This window comes from Aythya marila, assembly GCF_965140915.1.
Source record: "Aythya marila genome assembly, chromosome: 1".
In the NCBI taxonomy this organism is placed as follows: Eukaryota; Metazoa; Chordata; class Aves; order Anseriformes; family Anatidae; genus Aythya; species Aythya marila.
Genome location: NC_139042.1, coordinates 118,813,970 through 118,826,472, shown reverse-complemented (window position 1 = coordinate 118,826,472; position 12,503 = coordinate 118,813,970). Strand labels below are relative to the sequence as shown.

General features: G+C 38.8%; 1 protein-coding gene across 4 annotated transcripts in view; it reads left to right on the top strand.

The window, feature by feature from the left end:
* Positions 1-12,503, top strand: part of NME7 (NME/NM23 family member 7) — a 93,310-nt gene that overhangs the window by 37,327 nt on the left and 43,480 nt on the right. The gene's annotated exons all lie outside the window — the stretch shown is intronic.

Below are 12,503 nucleotides of genomic sequence, written 5' to 3'. Positions count from 1 at the left end.
ATAGTATGTGCAAAAGTATGCAAGTACTTCATCTTTCATGCATGTTTTTTATTTCTGCAGTTTACTTCCATGGGTTGAATGCTGTTTGGGTGCTTTTTAATTTCAGAATAAGCAGTGAGAGGTGAAAATAAGTAAGAACAATCAAATTATAAATGAGATTCAATGAATCTGGCTGTGACAGCTTACCATATCTTTTCTCCTGTCTGTCCACCAGACTCATCTATGGGAGGTTAGCATCCCCCCAGCAAAATAAAAGCAAAACGTCTGTCTATATTGCAGGGCTTTCCGTTCACACAGTAACATGTTACATTAAAACTGCTCACAAAGGGGTATTTGTTCTGATACCAATCTTGTTCTGCTGACTGCAGTGAGGATGGAAAGTAGCGAAGTCTTATTTACTCTGTGAAAGGGAGCCAGAATCTTGAAACATTTGTTGGACTCCATGATGCTTTCTGTCCCAACTGTTGCCATGCAGAAATAATCTCACTTTTGTGTGCTCTACTTAGATAGAAGAACATGTGTAAGAGCAGTGACTGCAGTAAAATATTTTGGTTCTGGCACTTCAAAAATATTTCTGAATGCAGGATAAATATTGCCACGTCAGAACATTGAGGTTTTTCATGGTAAGATGTGGACCACACCACAACATTTTAATTACTTCTCTCTGGTTAGCTGAAATAGAAACAGTGGAAGTGGCCAGAGCAGTTTCCAGGCCTTTCACACCTCAAGTCTGAAGGGCTTGGTGAAAGAAATGACTTTTACAAGAAAGAGTCTTGCATTTACTGTTGGTAAAAGGCCTGTTATCTCTTTGAGGCCTTGCACTGTACTTGCTACTGATAAAGTCAGCAAAGAAAGAATGATGTTCCTCTTACCTGGACAGCAGGTGAAACTATGATATTAGCTGAACACTTGCAAGAGGCAAACTTTACTGTGGCAGGATTGTTAAGGTCCTTAATTTTTCAAAATGGCAAAGTGGATGGCTTGAGCTGTGTATTCTCATACTTGAGATGTAATTTCTATTGCATATGGGGGGTCAGACTCTTACTTAGTGAGCCCAGGCCTTCTTCATTTTAATCCTCTTCGTTTCTGTAGATTTCATAGTGCCCTGTCTGACACTTTTCTTTTGTCTTGAACTACTCAGATTTTTTTCTAAATCAAGGGACAAATTCTTGCTCCATTTGCACTCCCCTCTGTATGTTGGCTTAAGGGAGGGAAGAGTCACTGTGGCTGGGCAGCGATCTCCCCTTTTGGTGGAGAACATTGGTGTGGCTTTGCATTGAGTCTGGACTGTTCCCAGTGGGCAGCTTGAGGTGAGATGAATCCTTCACAAAGGCTGCAGGAACTCTCCGGCATCATCATCCCGATGGGCCAGGAACGTCCCAAGGAAGAGGATTTGGCTTTTTTAGCTTGTCTTCAGTCTTCCTTAGTCTTTCTTGTCCTCTTTAGCCTATCACAGAGTGGTATCTCTTTTGGAAGTCTTGGTTCTCGCAGGAAGCACTTTTGCACCATCACCAGTTGGAAGAGCTGTGCACAGCAGAGTAGAGAGCTACGTACTCACTTTACAGCAGTTTTTGGAAGACTTAATTCTGAAATAACTCTCTTGCAATTAAACTGTCTGGTTTAAAGCTGAAGGAACATAGCCTTTTTCATCTATTGATTCCAGAGCTTTTATTTTTTTTTGCATGCTATGTATCCAGTGACAGGCTGTCCCAGCAGAAGTGCCACCATTCCTCTTTCCCCTTAGAGACTGCTTTGGAGTCAAAAGAATTTGGGGAACCTGTTCAGACTCAGTGGTCTGTAACAGAGGAGTGAGGCCCTGCTCATCTCATCTCCCTTTTAACAGCTATTAGTAACTGTTTGATGATACCTGAGACATTCTGGTAGTTCCAGCAGCATCTCCTGTATCTCAATTAAAGTAGGTGCTATAGCAACTAATGAGCTTCCCTCTAGGCAAAATAGCATGTAGGAGACCGTGTGGTCTTAAAGAAAAGTAACTTGCCTCCCCCTCAGGAAACAACACCTCTCACTGTGGCTGTCCACTTCTGCCATTTCTAGCAGGAAGAATGCAAGGTGAAATGTGGCAGCTGGAGAGGGGACGAAATCCCACGTAGCCATCAGTGTCAGGCAGCAGTGCGACTGAGGCACAGAGAGGAAAGTTATGTGGGTCAGAGCAGCAGAGCCTCTTATGCATTGCAGATTTGATTTGTGCTCTACAAATTTTCAGTATTGAGTATCTAAAAATAAACCTTTTTGTAATTTCCTATGCACTGCTGAGGCTTTGAACTTATCTAATTACCATGAATATAATCTGCTCATTACACGTGTACAATTATGTGAAGTTTCACTTACACGCTTGAGTTTATACAGAGCCATAGTCTTCTGCAGGAACATTTGACTGAATTCATGATTTGAATTCTACTTTCCTGTCCTTTTCCCATTTTTTTTTTCTTTTTTGAGCTGAGTAAATTGCATAACAAGTTCTTAGAAGGAAATAGCAGATATTTTTCAGTTCCAGAAAATGGTTTCCTCAAGCCATAGGTAAACAAAGAAGCTTTTCGGTGAGCTTCCCTTGCTGTCGAAAGGCTGGATCAAACCTCCAGTTTGCATCTGTTAATTCAAGGACAGAGCTACTTCTTAGTAGCTGAATTTGGTTACTGTAGAGGTTTACAGGATCCCGCCCAGTGCTGAAGCGGTGGAAACTCAGTGTGTTTTATCTCCTGCCTTGCCGGCCTGCTCCCAGCCAGCACACAGCAATGCCAGTCGCTAAGCAGGCTGCCATGTGGTGCCAGGCCCTGCCACCTGCAGCCTGTCACCGGAGGGTGACAGGTAATGTAAGCGAGAGTACCCAGAGTACCTGGCAGGCTTCAGAGAAACCCTGGGGCCTGAGGAGGGGTGTTGGGGAGGTTAGGTGATGCTCACACGGCTGGTGGTGCAGGGGCAGGGAGGGGTGGTACCACCAGCCCTCAGAGAACATGCATCATGTGTGCCCCTCAGAGCAGGAAAGCAATAGCTATTTTGTCCATGTAGTGTCCACATAATTTCTGTTGAGGGTCAGCAGCTGGGAAATTGAAGAATTATCTGGGAAGGCCATTGAAATCTGTGCCCTGGACTAGGCAGCTTTAGCTTGCTCTCTAGCAGCTCCTCCCAGTGGACTTGAAGCACTTCCCTGGCTGGCTGGGAAGCTGGCAGCAGCCAACTGGCTGGATTTGAACTTTGAAGAGGGCTTGCAAGAGCACTCCAGTTCCTCTTTGCTGGGGATGTGAAAGAGTGAAAAAGCAACGTGACACAGCTCCATGCAGACTCAGTCTGACCGGGGCTGTGTCTGAGGGATGCGGCCTGGTTTGACCTCTCTGGAATCTGCCACACTTTTAGGTGTCTTTTAGCTTCCTCCTTCTCTTGTCTTGGGACCAATTTTCAGCCAAGGAAGATGGTAACTAGCAAGCACAGCTCTTTAGCACTTTAAATGTAACATTAGTTACAGCACTACACTATCTGTTTTGTCAGCAGAAACAGTGTTTTGTAGGTCACTGAGTGGGATTAACTTTAATTTATTATGTGTAACAGGTTAGTCATGTTTGCTGTAGGAATTAGAATTTGATATTTCATGACTTTCTTGGCCTAAAGTTTCTTTAATGTGACTTTTTCTTGGTTCCCTTGTGAAACAAACAGAAAAAAAATGATGAAAATAATGATGATCAGGCTATAAAGGCTGAGATCAGAAGTGTGTTATATTTCACTTTTTCGTGTATGTAGGTTACAGCACAGAGCTTGAAAGTTGAAGCCCTGTCTTCCATTTCTGCACTCCCAAGCTAAGACAGGGGTTCTAAAGACAGAGTCTTGCCAAAAACAGATTTGGGGCTAGAACTGTGCCATGAACTTGAAAAACAAAACTTCTAGTTGGGAATTCATTAGACCTGATGCAAACTGAAAGGCCTGCCTAAAGACAAAGGAGCTTCTGTGGTCTCATAGAATCACAGAATGATGGACTCAAGGGCTTCTGGGTGTGTGGCTGCCTACACAGTTACATTTGTTCTCCTAGGATGTGCTAAGCTTGAGATTTTGTTCTAATGTTACTGGTAAATTGTACCCCTGTACCTTATTTGTACTTAAAAGAAAAAGTTAATGGTGCTGTCTACCACATTATTCTTCAATTAAGTCTCATAGAAAACAAAAGGAGCAGGACTGTTTTGTTTGTTTGTTTGTTTGTTTTTCCAAATGGAAAAGATATTCAATGGAAATATGATTTTAGACCTGCTCTGAGTGGATGATAAATGTTAAGAGAGCTATCGCCAGCTTTCCTATCTTAATACTTTTTGGACTGCATTAGCAAGTCACAGAGCTTTATATTGATCAGCAAAATGCTGCATGACAGGTGACAATAAGAATCATATTTCCTTATTTATGTAAAGACTTAGTCAGAAAAAATGTAATTGAGAGTAGTTCTTTGCTCTAAAGACAAATCTAACTTTGTCAAAACGAATACCAAGGACAGCAATTCAGTCTGCAGCAGGTGCAGAAACACGGTTTACTTATGTAGGACCTCAAATGCAGTTACTTTACAAGAGATGGTGGAGAGAGGAAGACTAAAATCCAGCATTGCAGTAGATTATGTGTATGACTGAAAACAACCAGAGAGCTGTTCCTGACATGCAACAGACCTGTTGCTCTTTGAAAGAGAGAAGACGTCAATGTGAACCTGTTCAATTCACCTCTGTAGTGTGCTAAATTTAATTACGTGCATGGGGTTAGGAAAGGAAATAAGCTGGAAAAGAAAAAGAGGATGTAATAGGAGAGGTGCGAATCTGTCATCATTCTCAGGTCAAGATATTTATCTCATTGTGTTTTAGCAAGCTAATTAGTGTACATTAGATACAACTTTTAAAAATCATAAACAAGCTCTGGAAATTATTTATTCTCACCCTGGGTTTTTAAATAGACTTAAGTTTGCATAACTCATTATTTTAATTTCCAGGAAACTTCAGAAGTAGAACAAGCTTTTCAGAAAGCTGTTTTCTCATACTTTAGAAAAAAATAGCAATACAATTTTTTCATAAGTAATCCAAAAGTATATATTCTGTCTATAAGTATACATTATAGAAAGGTAGAAGGCAGACATTGTGGACTTCACCTCATTGTAGGCAGAAACTTGTACCTTTTCTTTGTGTCTTGTCTACAAGGTTGAGTGCAGAGAGGCATCAGTGATGAGAGAGATGAACACAAATCTTTGCATGAACTTCAGAGAAGTACAGTGGATCATTTGCAGTGTGACCTCTGGATATTCTCACATGCAGTATGGCAATTTCAGTGCTACAGTTGACTGAAACTACTTAGTAAAGCACTGCACTTTCAGATGCAGACCTTTTTGCAGATAGGTTTGCACAGAGAGAAAATGCATTTGTATAAATTAAATGCACTCTGTCTCTTACATTTTCCTTGAATATATTATAGACAGGGTGTTGCAGTGTTCTGAAGTGTTTGGTGGTCTGGTGACAATTATTTTTTATTTTTAAGGAAGTGAGAAAAAAATAATTAAAATAAAAACAACTTAGTTTTCAACTTCTGAATTAAGAAAAAAAAATTACCCTCCGTGAGAACAATAGTCCATCCACTTACGTCTGTTTTTTACATTCTTTGCTGTAGTTGTAATGATGGATATTCTATTCTTGAGGTGTTTGGTTTTTGAAACCAAGCCTATGTTGTTTCTTGATTATTTCCTGCATGACGTTTTAGCAACTTGGCATTGACTTCCCAGCTTAGACTGACTTTGAATTTCAGTGGCTAGTGGGGAAGCGGCATTTATTTTTCCAAGTATGAAAAATATTTTTTACCTTTGAATCAATTAAGGTAGAGGAGAAAGTGGACTGAATCTGGAATTCGTTTCTGACATTTTGATGCAGGAGGGAAGAGAAGGAGCTATACTTCATTGGAAGAAAAAATAATCAAATGGCACAGCCAATCTTTGAGAAAGATCATAAATATCTCATACTACTGGAAAGTTTTCCAGTAGTGTTCAGTAGACTTATGTAAGTGTTGAACATCATCTTTGTGCAGAGCTTTTAATATTTTGGAAAAAAATATATGAAGAAGGAGTATTTATTACTGCATTTGGGGATTTCCATTCTTAATGAGTTAGAGAAAAGGTCATACTATAGTTACACTTAATCATTTCTAAGAGTGGTGCTGCAGGAAATTTCAGGTTAATGAAACTACTTTCATTCCAAGAAAACTGATAAATCAAGACTCTATACATTCATTTAATTCACTTACATAATGATGATACAATGGACATTTACCAGCATGTCTGCTGTGAAGGAAAAACATGCTTTACTGATCTTTGAGTTCTCTAAGTATGTTTTACAGAAAGGAAGGTAAATCAGAGCCAGATAGTCTAATTCGCTTGAACATCAGTGCTTTCATCAGAGGCCCTTGGTGTTAGGAAACCAAGATTTTCCTTCAGTGAAGTAATTTGCATGTTTGGATCTGTGCAGCATAAGCATCTGCTTAGCTTTAATTTTTTTTCATGAACGCTGGACTGGAGACATAAGCATGTCAAATTAAAAGAGTTTTATAAGTCTTGGCATCTATCCTTGGGCCAGTTCTTGTCAATATTGTAATTGGTGACTGGAATGGGGAAGGACAGAGCATGCCCACTACCAAGCACCTACTGCAGTTTTGGAGGATATGATCAGAATTCAAAACTGCAGAAATGAAGCAATGTGAAGAAGAGGAAACTGAATATAAACAACTGCACAGCATGTCATGGAAAAGGGAAGACAAACGCACAAATATGAAATAGTGGAGGGCAGGATGTCAATGACAAGTGTGTAGAGAAGAGTTCAGAATAGTGATGTATCATAAGTACAATCAGCATCATTAACGTTGGACACACTTTGTTTAGTTTAGGTTTATTTACAGTAACTTGTTCTGCTCAGTGCTGCAGAGATCCCAACTCGTGTATAGCATCCAGTTTCTGGGCGCTCTGTTTCATGAATAATGTAATCGGCTGACAGCAAAAAGAATAGGAGTTTCAAACAAATTGATTTTTGCTGAAAAATTGAAAGGTTTAATTTACTGAACCTTAGATGGAGAAGACATAGATACACAGCTTTCCATATATAAAATAGAAAATATGTGCATATTTATTCCTTCAGACGAAAGAAGATTTAATCTAATCATTATGGAAAACTCAGAAGTATATTGCTGGCTTGATAAATGGGGATGTAATGGAACCATTGTTACCAGAAGTTTTTGAGAACATTTTAGAAAAATTAAAAAAATACAGCCATACGTAGTCTAACTTCACCGTGCCTGTGAGCAAAAGATAAACTACCTAATATCTTGAAGTCCTATCTTACTGCCTTTTTCAAATCTGTGCATGAGGAGAAATGCAAGGTATTGAGCCTTAAAAAGAGTTGAGAGACAGAATGCAGGAGTATGTGAGTCTTTTGCCAAGGCAAAAATAAATGGTAGAGCATACGGTGTGTTTACTATTGATCTAGGGCAGTGATTTGGCAAACTTTCCATAGGAAGGGAAATACAAAATTAGTAAAGGCTGGAGCAGATACTAGGGGATCTCTTGAGGATTTTAACCTCCAGAGTTGAGTTAATTGACAGTGCAATAGTAGATTCAAAATATTGTTTATAATTATGGGCAAATGCATAGTGCAAGGAATGATTTTAACCACTTCCTCTTTGTAATTGGAACCATTCATGAACAGTCCCATGCACAATGTTTAGTTAGGGATTAAAAAAAAAATCTATAAGCATATGAATGGTTTGGATGATAATACTATATGCTATCATACAAAACAGTGGTACAATCTCAATTAAAATATTATGTTTCATTTTGTTTATGCTCAGGAAATAAGCAAAAGTAAATTAAAATCATGATATAAACATTCTCCTAGCCAGAGTGATTGAGTATAGTCTTTTCAAGTGAAAAAAAAATCACAGTTGATGTGAGAATGGAGTAAAAAACAATTAACAGCCCTAAAAAAGAAAAGAAGAAAAAAGAACAACAAGACGAATATTTCCTTTTAAGTCTTCTAACACAAGAACAATGAAAAACAGAAACCTAAGCATTTCTGTTTTGTTGTTGTTGTTTTGTAAACATCAATATGAGTTCATCATACGTGTTGCAGAGGTATTGATCTTTCCTTCTTAATCTTTCCTTTTTCTGCAGATTCTTTTCTCTAACATCATCCACTGCACAGTCAACTTGCTGGGCATTTTATGTAGCCTGACAGTGATTTTGACTTGACTTTTTGTATAGGCCTTTGTATTTGAATTTTAAGTGTGATTCTTCTCATCTGTTCCCATACAATAACTCCCAGAATTATGATGATTATTATTATTTTCCTACAGGTTTTCATCATTTTGTGTCTCAATGCCTTGTCTGGAACTCACAAGTGTGGTTTTCCCTTGTTTGTACTGGTTCAGAAAGTTGAGTCAGGGATTAAAACTTTGAGCCGTTCACTCCCTTTGAATCTTTCCGTTGGCTCCTTTTCTCAGTCACATCACAACCTTGGCCATTTGGGTTTCAGGGCCCCTAAGATTTACTCTCTCTATGTGTAATATTTCTTGTACCATCTTCTATTCTCCAGTCAAGAAGTGGCAATATCTTCTGTCTTCATCCTTTCATTATTTTCAAATGAATAGTTTGTGAAGATTTTCACCAAATGTGCCCTTGTGTGTTGATAGAGTTCTCCATAAATATCTGTAAAGCTTCCCTTTAAACTACTTTTACATCTCCTTTAATGCAATGCCTAGAAAGAAATCAGGAGCGATGGAATATCTTGGATTCAATCAGGTGAACAACATTCTCTATCATTTGCTTGTATATTCCTTTTTATCTTTTGTCAGTTACCCCTTTTTGTTAATCTGTGTAGCTTTTGAACTTCCCGTTTCTTCTCCGTTTGCCCAGCATAAGGCTAGGAGATCAATAGCTGCAGATTATCACTATGGTTTTGCGGTGTCTAGAGAATGCGTGTTTATGTTGTTTAATAAGAATGCCCAGAGTTGCATGGTTCTAAAGTGGAAAAGCAAAAGAGAAGGGATAGATAAACTTTGCTCTTCAGAGGATAGGTTGGCCAACTGATAGGAAGAAATGCAGAAATGAAGAAAGATGGCTGTCAGCTTCCTCCTTTTGCACTGTTGGCTGATCAAGTGAGAACTTCAGCTGAAACACATTGAGGAGGGCCAGCTCTGAGTCCCACTTTTTCTTCTTTTGGAATTAAAAAAAGACTTTGTTCAGAGTCAAGCCTGAGCCTCTGGGACAGGACCTTAAAGCTTGGCAACAAAGAATCAGATAACCTTTTTCATTTCATTATAATGCAAAGGAAAAGTGCATTTCAAAATGTCAAAAACCAGACATGAAATGAAATAGCTACTTATACTTAGTGGTATTTAAAGTATCCAGTACCGGTTACTTTTGAAAATATGTTATTGGATTAGGTAGATCATTGATATGATCGGTCATGGCAGTTTATATATTCCCGTGAAAAATCGTTTGTTGTTCCTGAGAAATTATTTGTAGTTATTGGAAAGGTATTAAATAAATGACACATAGAGATTGAAATGAAGAAGCCAGTTCTTGACTTGCCTTCAAGGCAGTCTGTCTTACTTAATAAGCTTTTAACAGTGGAATGGTTAAATTGGGAAACAGGCCAAGAACCAAGGGAAGAGAATGTAACGTCCTTAGTCATAGGGCTGGTGGTTGGTAGTGCCCTGGGACTGGCAGATCTCGGGAACACAGCTGTGACATCCCAATAATTAAAATGCTGTTAGGTCAAAAGTGACTTTTGTGAACTGTTTTATTTTTATTTTATTCCAATCCACAATTCTGCAAAAAGTTGTAACATTTTTCAGTCTGATGTCTCCCCTGCTATTTTCTGCTCCTTAATGAAGTACAATTTTCAAATATTGTGTTGTGAAGAAACAAATTGTTGAAGATCAATGTAACTGATGAGATCTTGGTGCCTTACCATTTTATCTGATTAAACTGTGTTGGGAGATTATCTGTCCAGTATGAGGTGCATAAATAACATAATGCTGAGAGATAAAGTGCTCTCTCTTTCTCTCTCTTTCTGTCATTTGTTAGGATTAGTATTAAATTCCCCAGTTGTATTTAGTAATGCTTGTGATTCTTTTGTGTGTTGTGATAGAAAATTCATCATAATTAGTGCCTAATCTACAGCTTTGATTTGGGTTCTTACTGTAATCGCATTTTAAACATGCACTGGCCCTGCTTGAAGGGTCCTTAAAAAGTTGACAAAGTTGTTTCTTTCACTGCAGATCTGTATTTTAAAGTTGAAAACAAATTGTGGAAAGCTGCTGAAACGACGCTTTATCTAATTAGTTCTTCTTTCCCTCAGCCTTATCTGCCCACAAAGGAGAGTACATGTCCCAGTTCAGTCATGCAATTGGCTGAAAGCCCAAAACAGATCCCAGGCTGAACCTTGAGCTTGTGCTCTTCAGCTCTCTGGGGATTGCCTCTATGTTTTTTGTTCCTATTTCAGCCCAGGTAGAATTGGAAAGGAAAGCATCCCAAGGAGAAGTGGTGCTTGCATTGCCTGAGCTGGGACAGTGGAGGCCAAGTCACTGGATTTGTAGATCTGCACTGCCACTGACAGCTCACCCATCCTCTTGTGCCTCGATTCCCACATTTGGGAAGTGGAATTAACGTCTCATTTTGCAGACATAAACGAGATCTCATGCCTCTTCCTCAAATCACTTTGATTTTTTTTTTTTTTTTTAGCAAGACATCTGTCTGCATGCAATGGGGACAGTAATTCTCGTGGTTAAATCGTTTAGTGCTGCAGTCCTGGGCAATCAAGGCACTCTGTTGCTCTGATGAGTGATAGTGAAGTAGGAATACAATGTAGAGGACAGTCTTGATAGGTTTCCTCTCTATAGGGAAGACAATTCTTAAAAACTTCAGTGGAGAATCAGCCTAGAAAGCAAAATGCTTCAGTCCCCTTTCGCTTCTCTAAAACATGGATTTTGCTTATAGCTCATAAAACTGCTGAGGATAAAATTCTGTAAAAAGCAGGCTTTCCTAGTACCTCAAAACCTGATAGTTGATTAGTGTTTTAATCACAGTTCTTGCCAGCTGTGAAGGCCTATCCAAGCAGGCCATTCTTTACTGACACAGCCTAAAATGGAGATTTGCAGCTGTCAGACAGAGCATCTTTCTCATGCCAAGGTAACTTTGTCCCTGCAAGTGGTGATTGCCATTTGCCTGCCACCGTCCTTTCCTCCATCTCTAGTGGCTTCGTGTAAAGCAGTAGCTGTTAACTGGAGCAGTGCGTCTGAAGAATGAGAATGAGGAAACGTTCATGCTCTGTCACAGATTACTTTTTTTATATGTTTATGTCGTGGATGATGCCCAGCCTCACCATTCATCCCTGAAGTCAAGAATTTTAGGCTTGCTGCCTCCCTGAAACCGACGTGTGGAAGTGCTGAGCTGCACAGCCTTTTCTGCAGTGCAGACCAAGAGAAACTAGAGGTCTGGTTTCTCTCTGACATGGTTTTGCATTTCCTCTGAAAACTTGTTCGAGTCCCTTCATTTCACTGCTGCAGGTTTTTTGAATTGATTTTTTTCCCTTGAAAAGAAGGAGAAATATATTTTCCTGGTTTTACAGGAGGGTTACAACGAAACTTTTGTCAGTGTGAGTGAGCCGTGTTGGAACAGAATACTGAGACAAGAGGAACCATGCCTGCCTATGTTATGTGTTCTGTAGACCCAAAATGCTGCCTGGACTGAGCACATATACAAATCTCAGGCTTGCCTCTTACCAGTGTGATGATTTTTTGGAACAAGTATGCATTGTTTTATATGGGAAAGGTTTTGGTTTTCCTTTTTTTTTTTTAATTATTACTATTATTATTATTATTATTTTTTTTTTTTTTTTACTTAATCCTTAATGTGAAAGTACTGTGGCAAATACTGCAGGTACAGCTTTTTTCATTTTCATTTGTAAATAAAATTTTTAGATCTCCAGCTATCTATTGTATTTGCCCAGAGCTTCCACTGCCCTTTCAGTGTGTAGGAAGCTCACCAATCTTATGCTACAGATATTAGCAGACTGTGTACAATTCAGGTCTTGAGCATGCCAGAACCTAGATATTGTTCTAACCTTTGTATTATACTAATTTACTAAATTTTTATGCAGTGCTACAAAAAAAAAAAAAAAAGTTCAAGTTATAGTCTAGTTAACAAAAGGAATTAATGACTAAGAGTCAAATCTTGTTGTTGTCATTCATTACAGAATATTCTTCTATCGTTAACTCTGCTCTGAATAAATGTCTAGAATTTATAGTTGCTCACAATTTTTACTAGAGGACAGACATTTATGCTCTATAAAAACACTGATGCTATAAAATTCTTTCACATGGAGTACTGTGCTTGGCTGACATGATCTAAAATACACATTCAGTGGAAAATCAGTGGTTCTTGTTCTCCTAAGTTTAGTGTTTTGCTTTTTACAATGCCATTCAGCCTT